Raw genomic sequence first — 13,964 nt, 5'->3', positions numbered from 1 at the left:
GAAAAACTAACACGCAAGTGGTGGGCCGTAAGTATAGCAATAGCTTCAAAACTTTCTTCCATATCCAGTAAACATGCCAATTTACGAATTCGTTTCAGAACACAATAGACCAAACCGTTGAGCCTAACTCGCTTTTTGTTTTACACACACGAGAAAAACGTTAACACCAAGAAGGAGTTGTGCGACATAAACTAAAGTTGGTCGTCGTATTTCTACATCTGAAACATGATATTTATTCAGATTTCCGACAGTCGCTTAAGAGTGGCGCTATTAGCACCACTATGAGGATGCAAATAAAATTTGCTTTCAATGCACGTTGTAACGGTCGTGAGCGCTAGTTACCTTTGACACTGGACGTGATCAATTGATGTTAGTCAGCAACGTCTGCAAGCAGGGTTGCCATATCTAGCTGGGGCCCCGTCGAGACACTGAGATGGGGGTGGAGAAATGAAGTAAAATATTTATTTAAGGTGCTTACTTTTTATTTAGAATACAATTACATAGAACTTGTTGCGGCAGAAGTAGTTGGTACATCACATTTTTCGAAAGATTTCACGTTTCTCAACAAATCTTTTTTCGGTTTTACATATTTATAAGACTCAATGCAAGTCAGCTTGTAGTTAAACTGCACTGTAAGATTGATTCCTTAGTCTCTGACAAAGTCGATTTCTTTCATAATTCCACTGGTCTGACATCTGCGGAAGTACTCTTTCCACAGCGGCGTTGTGTGCGGGAATAGAAAACAAGTTCAAATGGCTCTGAGCACTATGTGACTCAACATCTTAGGTCATAAGTCCCCTAGAACTTAGAACTACTTAAACCTAACTAACCTAAGGACATCATACACACCCATGCCCGAGGCAGGATTAGAACCTGCGACCGTAGCAGCCCCGCGGTTCCGGACTGCAGCGCCAGAACCGCACGGCCACCGCGGCCGGCTAGAAAACAAGTGCTCGGACAATTTTAGTAGTTGGCATTTAGGTTCAGGGTTTTCGGTTTCCTTAAGGAAGTACATCCACCATCCTTCCACGTAGTGTTTAGACTTCTCTTCTATCGAGTCACGCTTATTTTTTAAACATCTCTTCAGATACATATACTGCTGTAAACAGTTGTAGTCTGAAATGTTGACACCATTTTTAGTCAGTTGCATAAAAGTGTTTTTAGTCACCACCCAGTATGGGGTTTAGATAGCATCATCCAATCAAATACTTGATATTTGTTAACAGAAATAGCCCATTTCGCTAAGTAATCAACTTCTGTGGTACAGAAAGCCATTTTCTCTCCCTCATATTTCGAAATCAAATTAATTATTTCTTGATTAAGGTTCTCATTCTTTAATTTCTTCAAATTGATCTTGGTTTGCATGCCAATAAATTGGGTGCCTTATTTTCATTGAGACATGTGTATATTAATATATTTCTTATTTAAGTTATCGAGACTTTATTCTTTTCCACACTTTATATTTTGTTCAAACAGGACCAACTGCAGGAACCTGAGGTAAATTTCACTGATCAGACTACTGAAAAAATCTGAAATTAATTTAGGTGGCCTGTCCTCGACGTCAAAATTTCTTTTAATGGAATCCAGAGCTAAAGAAAACCGTAAACTGCGGGCACTAACGACAGCCATCTTGCTTTTGAGTGAGATGGAAGCGTCAGATGACTGACAGCAACGCTTAAGCAGCTTTCAGCTTCTCTGTTCTTTTCGAGTATATTGAAAAATATTTTCATGACTATTATTTTAATGTCGGCAGTTAAGCCTCCTGCTCCGCTTGATATACTATTGTGGAGAATGTGGGCAGAGTATCCAATTCCTTCAATATTTTTTCCTAGTTCTTCTTTAATTTGGTGAAGCCCTCCGAAGTTGGTATTGTCTCCACGAAAAGCTTTTAACTGTTCATCTAATGGAAACTGCAGTTATCTTAAAGCGTCTAGGGAAAACTTTGCAGCTGTCTCTGATGTTTCGTGATTCAGTGAATCAAACTTCATCAGCTTCTGTTGGATTCCGTCTGCTTCAATCAACTACTTCGGAGTCAGAATACATTGCGGCATTCAGTTTTACGGTACAGTCAAGAGAACTGAAGGACTGTAGATGCTTGACAAATTTATAAGTTGCTAGTTCTGCTGCAGCAAGGAGCAGTGCTTCCTGGGGATCTTCTTTAATCATGATTGTGTAAATAGCCTTTGATGTAGATGCTACAGTGAATCTATTTTTAGTATTCTTCGCAGAAATGTGATGCCTCACATCTGCCTTACCTCCGTGAGTTACTTGAATGAAACTACTATAAATCAAACGATAATTAAATAGACACCCTAGCTGCAAGCAGGCGTTGATACACTTCATTGGGGACATGTTGAAAATGTTTGCCCCGACCGGGACTCGAACCCGGGGTCTCCTGCTTACATGGCAGACGCTCTACCCATCTTTTTTTTTTTTTTTTTTTTTTTTTTTTTTTTTTTTTTTTTTTTTTAGAAAGATTGCAGACGGTCTATCCATTTTTTTTTTTTTTTTGAGTGAGGGTTTTTTTTTATTTATTTATATGAAGGAAGGTAGGAGAAACATAAACCTTTATTATTCACAAAATAAACATAGTACGTCCTGTCACATGATAACTGTTCTGGAAGGATCCTTGCTGCCGTCCTACCATGCAGCATGAAATAACAACAAAATCGAAGTGGGGCCACCTCCGGCACCCTAAAGAAAAGTATTTTGGATATGAAAACAAAATTTGAAATACATCCATTTGATAACTGTTCAAGCGCGAGTTTTTCGCAAGTCGCATACTCGCATAGTGTCCTTAGTCGATCACTTTAACTTGGTCGGTTTCACAAGACAGCACCGCCGCTCATCTTTGCGCACCCGGCACACCCCAGGTATGTGGCGGGTCCGCAAAAACCGTTACTAGGAAATTGGCATACCAATCCTTGTACTTTTGTAGCCGTAATAGTTTTGTGTGTCCATCTTGCAAGTATTGCCAGTAATCCAACACGTTCAGTAAGTTCGTACGTGTGTCTCTATAGATGTAATGGACCGTCATACCTGTGATCCACGCCACCGCGTTCGTCTTATGACGCGGAAAATACGTTTCCTCTGGAAAAAATACTATGTCAGAAGAGACTGCTGTATAGATAGTGCGCCGCATGAACGTTATTATCTTTCTTGCGAGAGTCCAGACAGCCAATGCCTCGCCGCAGACCAGCCGATGGTCGTCCGTATCCAGCACGCCGCATTGCTGACACAAGGGCGAATCCGCCAAATGTATTGCGTACTTTTTATCATTTGTAGGGTATTTTCGGTTGACGACAAGGTACCATGTTGATCTGACTGATGTAGGTAGGTGGGGGTGGTGGACCGTGCGCCACACCACGTGCCAATTAACAGCTGGATGTTTGCGTTCCACCCTATTCCGGGCGATCTGTCGAAGGAGCAGATGGTACACGTCCTTCGATGTCGACTGTCGGGTCGTCGGTAAACGCTCTCGAACGTAACTGTGTTCCACGATGAACGTGCGCACATACGTTAACGGGGGCGATATGTGGCCGACACTGACTGGAGGAAGATGCGATGTTGGTACTAGTTCTTCGATGATCGTCCCCGTAAGCAAGCGGTCCCTGTTGCGCCACCGTTTGAGCATAGTATTAATAAACATGGCACGCGCCTTCTCGTGCACGTTCACTAAACCAACGCCCCCCTCTCGCGCTGGGAGGGTAAGCGTGTTGTACTCTACCTTAAAGAGTTGTCCCAGGCACACATAGTACCCAAAAGCCGCCTGAATCCTCATAGCCATCGTACGCGTCAAGGGGAGAAGGTGTGTCAGGTGGCACATCATGGGCGCGAGATAAAGGTTGACGAGTAACACTCGCTGCAACATATCCATCGACCGTAGGGCGTTTAGTCGTACTGCCGTGCGGACTCTGAGTAACAATCTTCGGTAGTTGTCCGCAGCCGTTCCCGCTGTCTCTTTATGAAAGGTGATACCCAAACAGCGAAGGGTTTCCACCGCAGGTAAGGGTCCTTCCGTTCCTGGTTCTAGGCCACGCCCCACATGCATGAATTGTGATTTTCGGTAGTTGACCACACTTCCAGCTGCCATCCCATACGTCTGTAGCCAATCCAGTGCTGTTTGAGTCTCCCTCTCATGCCGTACGAGGAACACAATATCATCCGCATATGCTCTGCATTTGAATGATAAATGCCGTAGGGAGATCCCGGTAAGACGGCGGCGAAGGCCTGCGAGGCACGGTTCTAAGGCAATCGCATAAAGGAGGATCGACGAGGGGCAACCCTGTCTCACTGATCTTAAGATCTTAAAATACTCAGTTCTCCCTCCGTTGACCACCATCGCTGATCTGGCGCCGTGCAACAGCCGCATCACAGCATTGGTCAATAATGGCGAGACACCCATCCTGTTCATCACCGCCGCGAGGTACACATGATCCACGCGATCAAAAGCATGATCGAACTCTACTGCAACCATGGCCCCTCGGAGGCGGCATGCAGCCGCGAGGGCGACGACGTCACGATAGTCTCCCAAGGCTGTGTGGATATTACTGATGCCGCCAAGACAAGTCTGATCGGCATGTATTCGATGCTCCAGCGACTTTTTGATACGACTTCCCAGGATGCGCATGTAGATCTTGTAGTCACTATTAAGGAGGGTCAAGGGGCGATAATCACAAGGCCGTTTGCCACCACGGGGCTTCGGTATCGGTATCATGAGTCCTTCCGTGAACTGAATGTGAACCGGTACTTCTTGCCGCAGAAGCTCATTAAACATACATAGCCACATCGGTGTCATAATGGTCACGAAGGCACGGTAAAATTCCAACGGGAATCCATCTGGACCTGGGGACTTGTTGCAAGCACCTCGTGTAATCGCTTCTTCCAGCTCTTCACACGTAATTTCGGATAACCCGTCTGCTTCCCCGTTCACAGTCGTCGCGTCAGGGATCTCTTCCAGGACGTTCCCCAGCTCCCTCTGACCCTCCCCGTTGCTCGCATAGAATCTGCTAAAATGATCCGTGAACGCCTGTGCTATGCCCCTTTGTGTTGTATAACGACGTCCATCGCCGAGATCGATCTCATGTATTAAATTCCTGCGTCTTCTTCGTCTTTCCTTTATCACGTAATGCATCGAGGGAACCTCGTTGGGCAGGAAATCCTGCGACCTCGCGCGTATCATCGCACCTGCCATCCTCTGCGTCGCAAGTTGTACCAGCTTCGCCTTAACTCGGTGGACGGCCGTCTGGCGTTCTGGTGTAGGTGGTTGAGCTAACAGTTCCCGGAGAGCCGTAAAGTAAAACTCAGTGGTCGTGCGCTGCCATTGAGAAACCTCCTTCCCATAACCTATTAACGTCCTCCGTAAAGCTGGCTTCGCGCACTCGATCCACCACTGCAGGATAGAACCGAAAGAATTTCGTCGACGGAGGCAGCCATGCCACGCGTCCTCCACCATGCGTCGGCATTCTGCATCTCGCAGGTGGGAGACGTTCATCTTCCAATTACCCCTCCGTCTCCACACCTGCTGTCTATCAAGGTTAAGTGTACAAATATATGCCTCGTGGTCTGTAAACGCTGTCGGCCATATTTCTGCGTCCACCGTCGACACTGCTAACGCCCTTGAAACGTAGATTCGATCCAAACGGCCCACGGCGTGGCTAGTAAAAAATGTATATCCTGGTTGGTTGCGATACTTCAGGTCCCATGTATCGACTAATTCCATCCCGTTGACCAGCTCCCTAAGTTCTTGGCTAGTAGTATAGTTAGGTTGTTGGTCCTTTCTGTCAAGCACACAATTAAAATCTCCGCCGAGGATGCAACCATCGTATCGTCCCTGGAACAACGGTGCAACCTCATGGGCGTAAAAATCTGCTCTGTCCCTTCTCTTATCCGAACCTGACGGTGCGTATATGTTGATCAAACGTATTCCTCCTATGGTCACGGCCGTACCACGGGCAGAAGGCAAATACTCTACTTCGTCTGCACGTATCCCTTCCTTTAATAGTATAGCTGTACCAACGCCTCTCTCGTCACACGGGGAACAGTAAATGTCGTAACCGTAAAAGTCCGAGGGGGGAAGTACCCGAACTTCTTGTAATAGTGCGATGTCTAAATCCGCAGCCTTTATCATGTCACTGAGCATCTTGATTTTCACCGGCGTCCCAATGCGATTGATGTTAACAGACCCTATCCGATAAGCTTGGTGCATGGCGGTCAACGTAGATAGGGTACCGTACGGTCGCTAATTTTGCCGTACATAGGCTGCTGTCGGACTAACGTCCCCCGCCGTCCCCTCATATAGTCTGCCATTATTCCGTGCACCCTGCCGGTCTTACACCGGGAGAGTGCGTGGGAGCAGTTCCTCCGGCATCATCTGTTCCCCAAGGGGGTGGCTCTTCTGACCAGTCCCCTAGTGTCCCATCGTTGTCGTGCGATGCAGGCGCCGTAGCCTCCTCAGTATCCTGTTGCCGTCTATCGAGCTCCTTCGCTGTGTCTGGAGCATCGCCAGCATTAGGTCGTGCCGCCGTCCCGCTGGCCACCGTTGCATCCACGCGAGGTTGTTCTTCTGTATCCATGGTCGTCTGTTCTGTACCCGTAAACTTCTCAGAATTATCTACTAGATCAGAGTGATCGTTCTCCACCGTGAGGCGGCGCTTCTTCCGGCGTTTTGGTGAGCGCTGTTTACGTTGCCGGGCCTCGGAATCAGAGGTCAGCATGGTCTCCAGTTGTTCGTGGGGGACGTCAGAATCGTGCGCCGTCGTATTTTCGACGTCTCCAAGTGCCTTATCTGAAGGGGCCTCAAGCGGAACCGAAGAGAGGGCGTCCTGTGACTGTTGCAGGCGGTTCAGCGCAACGTCGTCTTTCTGTGGCTCGCCACGATCCCCCGCTGTCTGTGTGTTCTGGTACGCGTCTGTCTCGCGGCCCACGTCATCGCGTAATGCGGCAACGTAAGTCATGGGGAGCACAGTCGGATGCGGCGTGAGGGGCGGATCATCCCGTGGCAGCTGTAATAGCCTTCGTTGAGCACACTCAGAACGTATGTGTCCCTCTTTCCCACATCCAGAGCACGTCCTTGGTTGTCCGTCGTAAATGACAATCGCCCTACAACCGGCGATGTACAAGTATGACGGGACGTGTTTTCGGAGTTCAATCCGTATTTGTCTGACGCCATTGAGGACAGGATACGTCTTGAAGCTCGCCCATTTTTCAGCCACGTGGGATAGGACCGTTCCGTAAGGACGCAGGGCGTCTGTCACCAATTCTTCTGGCACTTCGAATGGAAGCTCAAAGACGCGGATCGTTCTGAGTCCCACGCCGGCGTGTGCAACTGTTACCGCTCCAACATTCCCGTCCGAATGACAGAAACAAAGTCCTTGTCGGTGTCGAAGTAGTAGTTCGTCACATGCCGCTTCAGTTATAAGCTTGACATAAACCACGCTGCTGACTATAGATAAGTGGATTCCAACTAGAACGTCAGGTTCGATTTTCACCTCGTCCCGTAAATAACGTTCGATCTCGTAAGCCTTCGGTCGAGCATATTCGTTAACAAAACTAAATTTCAGTGTCGATTTGCGGAAGGACAAGGCCATGATTCGTTCTATGTATTACCGCGACACACCGCTACACACGTAACGTAAACACCTCTCGCGCAGACGTGCGGCAGGGACGTAAACACCGTCCGAACCGCTGCGCCGCCGAAGGCTGACTGTCTGAGCCACCGCGGGCACAGAGGATAGTGCGTCTGCAGGGACTTATCCCTTGCACGCTCCCCGTGAGACCTACATTCCCAACATGTCCACAACACTACATTTGTAGTGCGCCTAATAGTTGTTTGCCCATCATACTCATTACTCGTGCAGATTAATCTACCAAGTCCCGTACGAGTTCGGGCACAGCGTGTGCGTTCGCACAAGAAGGTCAAAGGCCGGGAACCTATATTTTTAACTATATATAAGACGGTAGTATCTGTTACCGAAAGAACAGTTACCGTGGATGACCATGCAGCTTTGCTAGAAATGAAATGATAATTAAATAGACACCCTAGCTGCAAGCAGGCGTTGATACACTTCATTGGGGACATGTTGAAAATGTGTACCCCGACCGGGACTCGAACCCGGGATCTCCTGCTTACATGGCAGACGCTCGATCCACCTTTTTTTTTTTTTTTTTTTCTTTGACAAACAAAATTAGAATGTACATCCGTAGCAACAACAGAACAAGAGTTCCTTCTATACTATGAAATAGAATTTGAAACCAAGACTGTGATGATAGATAATAAAGAAAGAAAAAAGTAACCAAATCCCGCACGCCATTCCATGTGCATGGCCCATCTGTGTACAGATTCCATGTTCCAAATTGGTACAACATTTCGCAGCGTGTGGAGCCCCTTGAAGGCGGTCATCCTCTGCCCGGTACTCCCCAACTGTGAGGGAGTTATCGAAGACACTGCGCAAATAGTTCGCAAATAGTTGTCGGTATCGGGGTGTACACTCAAGTGTGCTATGACTGTCCTGGAGAATTGCCAGTAATCAAGCACCATCTTCTCATCATCTCGAAAGAGGTAGTATATGGACATGCCTTTAAACCATGTGAGAGCGTGAGTCTTCGCAGGTGGGAAATAAGTATCCTCTGGACAAAGGAGGAGCCGTGGCTCAATTGTGCGAGGCGCGATACGGAGGTAGCAGGCGAGGATCTTCTGCACTAGCAGCCATACCTCTAACGCCGATCCACATGTTAAACGGTGTTCGTCAGTATCCACGAGGTGGCAACGTGGGCAAAGGGGGGAATCCGCCATCCCAATAGCGTGCAGCCTTTGTCGTGTTACAACCTTCCCGTTCACCACCTGGTACCACGCGGCTCGTACCCGCGTGGGGAGGAACGACTTCTGGACCGCTCTCCACACTGCAGGCCATAGGGTCGTAGGGCTCTTCCTCTCAATCACATTGCGAGATGTGGACCTTAGCAGCAGTCTGTAAAAGTCTCTCGCCTTGGGAGTGCGAGTGTTGGGAAGGTCTGGGTGCACGTAACTATACTCAAGAATAAATGCCGAGAGGTGCGAGAGTGTGGGTGTAATGTGTGCAACCGTGACAGGTGGCATAAGAGACGCCGGCAGCAATTCCTCTAACAAACGACCCGTAAGGGAAGCATCTTGGTGGGTCCACAATTTCATCATTGTGCACAAGTATAATGCTGTAGCCCTCGCTCGTACATTTATAAGTCCCAGTCCGCCATCAAGCGGAGGGAGGGTGAGTGTTTCGTAGTGGACTTTGAATAGGTGTCCGGCGGTAAGGTAATATCCAAACGCTGCTTGCAGTCTGTGTGCCATCGCTGTCGATATCGGTAGGACCTGGGCCATGTGGATCATCTTAGTCGCCACGTGAAGGTTGAGGTATTCCACACGCTGTTGGAGGTCCATCCGTCGAAGTAAGTTCCGGCGAACTTCTGTGTGTATTGCCTGTAGTAATCGCGCATAGTTCATGGCAGCCGTGCGGCGCACATCCTGTGTAAATGTTATGCCCAAGAACCGGATCTTGTTAACTAGTGGGAGTGGGGCTAAAGCGTCCTCCTGTAGACCTCTCCCAATCGGCATCGCTGCCGACTTGGCCACATTCATGAGGCTGCCCGCTGCCAAACCATAGCGATTGACCCATTGTATCACCGAGCGTACCTCGTCATCAGATCGGACAAGTAATAGAAGGTCATCAGCATATATTCTGCACTGAAAGGTATGATCCCTCAATGAAATGCGCGAGAGCCTGTTTTTCAACCCTCCGACAAGTGGTTCGAGTGCGATCGCGTAAAGAATCATGGAGAGTGGGCATCCTTGGCGAACTGACCGTCGGATCGGAAAGGGACCCGCAATCCGTCCATTCACCAGTACACGGGATGCAGCTCCACGGAAAAGGCGCTAAAAGATGTCGATAAAGTCAGGCGGGAAGCCCATGCGGGCCATTACGGACAGAAGGAACTTGTGGTGAACTCTGTCGAAGGCGTGGTCGAAATCAATAGAGATCAATGCAGCTCGAAGGCGACAGGATGTGGCGATGGCTATTAAATCCCTGCATTCACTGGTTGCCGTTTGCATGTTGGTCACTCCGCCCTGTGTCGTTTGCTCCATTGAGAGGAGCAGGGGCAGAACCTTCTTTATGCGGCTGGCGAGTAATCGGGCGAAGATTTTATAGTCCGAGTTAAGCATTGTAATGGGCCTGTAGTCCTCGACCGTCCGACCTCTGGAAGGCTTGTGTATCGGTATAAGGAGACCTTCCACGAATGCAGGTGGCACGTGGGAACCAGGGGTCATCAGTTCTTGGTACATGATGATCCATCGGGGCATCATGAGATCGCGGAAAGTACGATAAAACTCGAGCGGCAGTCCGTCTGGCCCGGGAGATTTGTTGAGTGCTCCCTTGTTAAGCGCGTCCTCGATGTCGTCTCGTGTAATTCCACCTAAAAGCGTCGCCGCTGCTGCGTTGTCGAGGGTGTGCGACACGTGATGCAGTATGTCGTGATCGTCCGCTTCCTCGTCCTCTGTATTCACCTCGTCGTAAAACCGGCGATAGTGATCTGCGAAGGCTTCTGTAACCGCCGCCTGAGTTGTTACGACCCTACCACCCGGCAATACGAGGTCCGTGATCAGCTGCTGTCGGCGTCGGCGGCTGTCGAGCACGATGTGATGCATAGACGGGTTTTCTCCTTCCACTCGGTCTTGACGTCGCGATCGCACTACGACCCCCTCCAAACGTTTCCTCGTAAGACACAATATTTTACCTTTAATTCGGCGGCTTTCCATTTGTCGGTTTGGAGATGGTGGTTGGCTGTCGAGTTCGCGAAGCATCGTGTAATAAAAGTCCAATGTGTAACGATGCCAAGCTGCGGTATCTTTTCCAAATTGTGTTAGCACACGCCGAAAAGCTGGTTTTGCACAGTCCACCCACCATGCTAGAGTCGATGGGTATCGGGGAAGACGACGTTCGCAATCCAGCCAAGTGTTGGCGATAATCTGACGGCATTCCGGGGCTTGAAGATGTGCCACATTCAGCTTCCAGGGTCCTCGGCTGCGCCATATCCGCTGCTGTTGTAGAGTGAGTGTGCATATGAAAGCGCTATGATCGGAGAAGGCAAGCGGCCAACGTTCAGCGTCCAATACTCCCGGCGCTAGAGCTCGTGAGATATAAATGCGGTCTAGGCGACTGGCTGAGTGACTAGTAAGGTATGTCGGCCCGGGACGGTCACCGTGCACTGTCTCCCACGTGTCGGTGAGGAGCAGGTCTCGAACCAGGAGCCGAAGTTCTTGACAAGTCGAGAAATGTGGGACTTGGTCTTTGGGATGGAGCACACAGTTAAAGTCGCCGCCGAAGATATATTGATCGACGCGGCTGATGAAGAGGGGGGCGATATCCTCCGAGTAGAACAGCGATCGTTCGCGGCGTTGGTCAGTTCCTGATGGAGCGTAAATGTTAATGATGCGCGTGCCCAGTGCTGTGATCGCCAGCCCCCTTCCTGACGGAAGGTAAGTCACTTCTTCGATGGCAATGCCGTCGCGCACTAGTATTGCCGTACCGCTGCCATTCCGGTCCGCCGGTGACACATATGTCACATAACCGTAGAAAACGGGGAGGGCCGCTATATATACTTCTTGTAACAGGGCAATGTCAACATCCGAAGAACGAAGCATCTCACGCAGCAACTGGATCTTCACTGCCGTTCGTATCGTGTTGAGGTTAAGCGTGGCGATACGATAAGCTTGTTGACGAACCGCAGGTGTTAAGTTATTCATTAAGACTGGAATTACCTATGACGCTTCTGACTGTATTGACACCTCCGCATCACCCCAAACCTCACCTGCAGGCTGTTCTAGAGAGCCGGCGCCAACGCCGTGGGCCCTGTTGGCGTAACTTGCATGGTTCCTTCGTCGTCGTGGTCATCCGCCCACGTCGGGGAACTGAAAGCAAGATCGGCTTCCCTAGCGTCCTTAGGACACGGCATTGGTGCTTGCACTCCAGAAGGTGGTGGGCAGCATCTGTCCTGCATCTCGGCATCCGATTGTGCCACTGTAGATATATGTGGTTGGTCCTCAGTATCGTTGGATGGTGCCACACTGCAGCAAATGGCGGCTGCCTCTGTGGTAGCGTCGTCATTGAAGGTGGAATCGTCATCCTCTGGAGGCGGTGTCGCATCCCGTTCGGAAGTTGCTCTACGCCTCCGCTTCCGTCGCTTCGGAGAGCGTTGCTTCCTGGTGTGTTCTTCTGCGTCAGACGATGGCAAAGATTTACGACGTTCCGGCACAAAGGCAGCCGTAGGCACGATAAGCGAATCGACGGCCATGCTATCTTCCTGTATGCCGGAGGCGGCGGCGTCGGAGTTGAATCCGTAGCTTGTGGAACGGGTGCGGCATCATCGCCCTGTATTGGAGCATGGAGCCGCGACACAGCAATGGATGTCGGCTGTCGTGGTGAAGTAGTAGCTGTCGTGAGGGCTGCTGCATAAGTCACAGGAAGCAGCGTCGGCTGCGATGGCGGGTCCGCTTCAGCCGGCGGCAGTTGAGTGATGCGACGTTGCATACATTCTGATCTGAGGTGTCCCTCCTTCCCACAACCAGAGCAGGTCTTCGGTTGCCCATCGTAGATGACGATGGCACGGCAGCCACCGATAGTCAGATATGAAGTGACATGTCGTTTAAGTTCGATTCGGACCTGGCGGACGCCGTTCAGCACAGGATATGTCTGGAATTGCGTCCATTTTTCCGCAACATGATCATGGACCGTGCCGTAGGGGCGCAGCGCTGTCACGACGTCCTCCGCCGGTAGTTCGAAAGGAAGTTCGAAAATTCTGATCGTGCGAAGTCCCATGCCAGAATAATCGACGTGCACAGTCCCCACATTGCCATCAGCATGGCAGAAACGGAGGCCCTGTTTCGTGTCCCGAAGGATCCGTTCACATGTTGCGTCGTTGATGATCTTCACATATACGATACTACTCACAATGGACAAGTGAATGCCGAGAATGTCGCTCGCTGGGATTTTAACTTCTTCTCGTAGAAATCGTTCGACTTCGAGTGCTTTGGGCCGTGCAAATTCGTTGCGGAACGTAAATTTGAGCGTCGATTTTCTGTATTGGTGCGCCATAGTGATCTATATGCTGAGTACGGCACGCGCGAAACGGCCGAGTACTATGTAAACAACACGAGCGCTCGCTCCGCGGCAGGAACACAAACAGCGCGTCCTCACCGCAGCACAGCCAAAGGCCAACTGCACCTGAGCCACCGCGGGCACAGAGGATAGTGCGTCTGCAGGGACTTATCCATTGCACGCTCCCCGTGAGACCCACATGTATGATGGGCAAACATCTATTAGGCGCACTACAAATGTAGTGTTGTGGACATGTTGAGAATGTGGGTCTCACGGGGAGCGTGCAAGGGATAAGTCCCTGCAGACGCACTATCCTGTGTGCCCGCGGTGGCTCAGATGGGTAGAGCGTCTGCCATGTAAGCAGGAGATCCCGGGTTCGACTCCCGGTCGGGGCACACATATTCAACATGTCCCCAATGAAGTGTATCAACGCCTGCTTGCAGCTAGGGTGTCTATTTAATTACCATTTCATTTCTAGCAAAGCTGCATGGTCATCCACGGTAACTGTTCTTTCGGGAACAGATACTACCGTCATATATATAGTTACTATAAATGACACACGACACTGCCTGATCCGTACGTCCTCTCTTGACAAAAGACCACTGTTTTGTGTATCATTCGAATAGTGACACTTTCTCTTTCAATCAGACATTTTCGTAAGCTATGATAATTTCTTAGTGATAAACAGTTGACAATAGCACTTAGTCACCGCATTACACGTCACTGTACCTATCACGCCCTATATACCAGCAGGAAACACTTCAAACCTTACTAACTTGTACACGTTGTTCGTATTACGTTTAGAAGGAATCGACTTAACATAACTGCCCGAGTCTT

At 49.6% G+C, this 13,964-nt stretch overlaps 1 non-coding gene across 1 annotated transcript; it reads left to right on the top strand.

Moving 5' to 3' along the window:
- The first annotated feature begins 13,447 nt into the window (after positions 1-13,447).
- Trnat-ugu (transfer RNA threonine (anticodon UGU)) lies at positions 13,448-13,522 on the top strand. Its single transcript has one exon. It is a non-coding gene; the product is annotated as a tRNA-Thr (tRNA).
- The last annotated feature ends 442 nt before the right edge of the window (positions 13,523-13,964 follow it).

The sequence above is a fragment of the Schistocerca serialis genome, chromosome 2 (assembly GCF_023864345.2).
Source record: "Schistocerca serialis cubense isolate TAMUIC-IGC-003099 chromosome 2, iqSchSeri2.2, whole genome shotgun sequence".
NCBI classification, from domain to species: Eukaryota; Metazoa; Arthropoda; class Insecta; order Orthoptera; family Acrididae; genus Schistocerca; species Schistocerca serialis.
The sequence above is the reverse complement of the archived record's forward strand: the minus strand, read 5'-3'. Positions and strand labels throughout refer to the sequence as shown.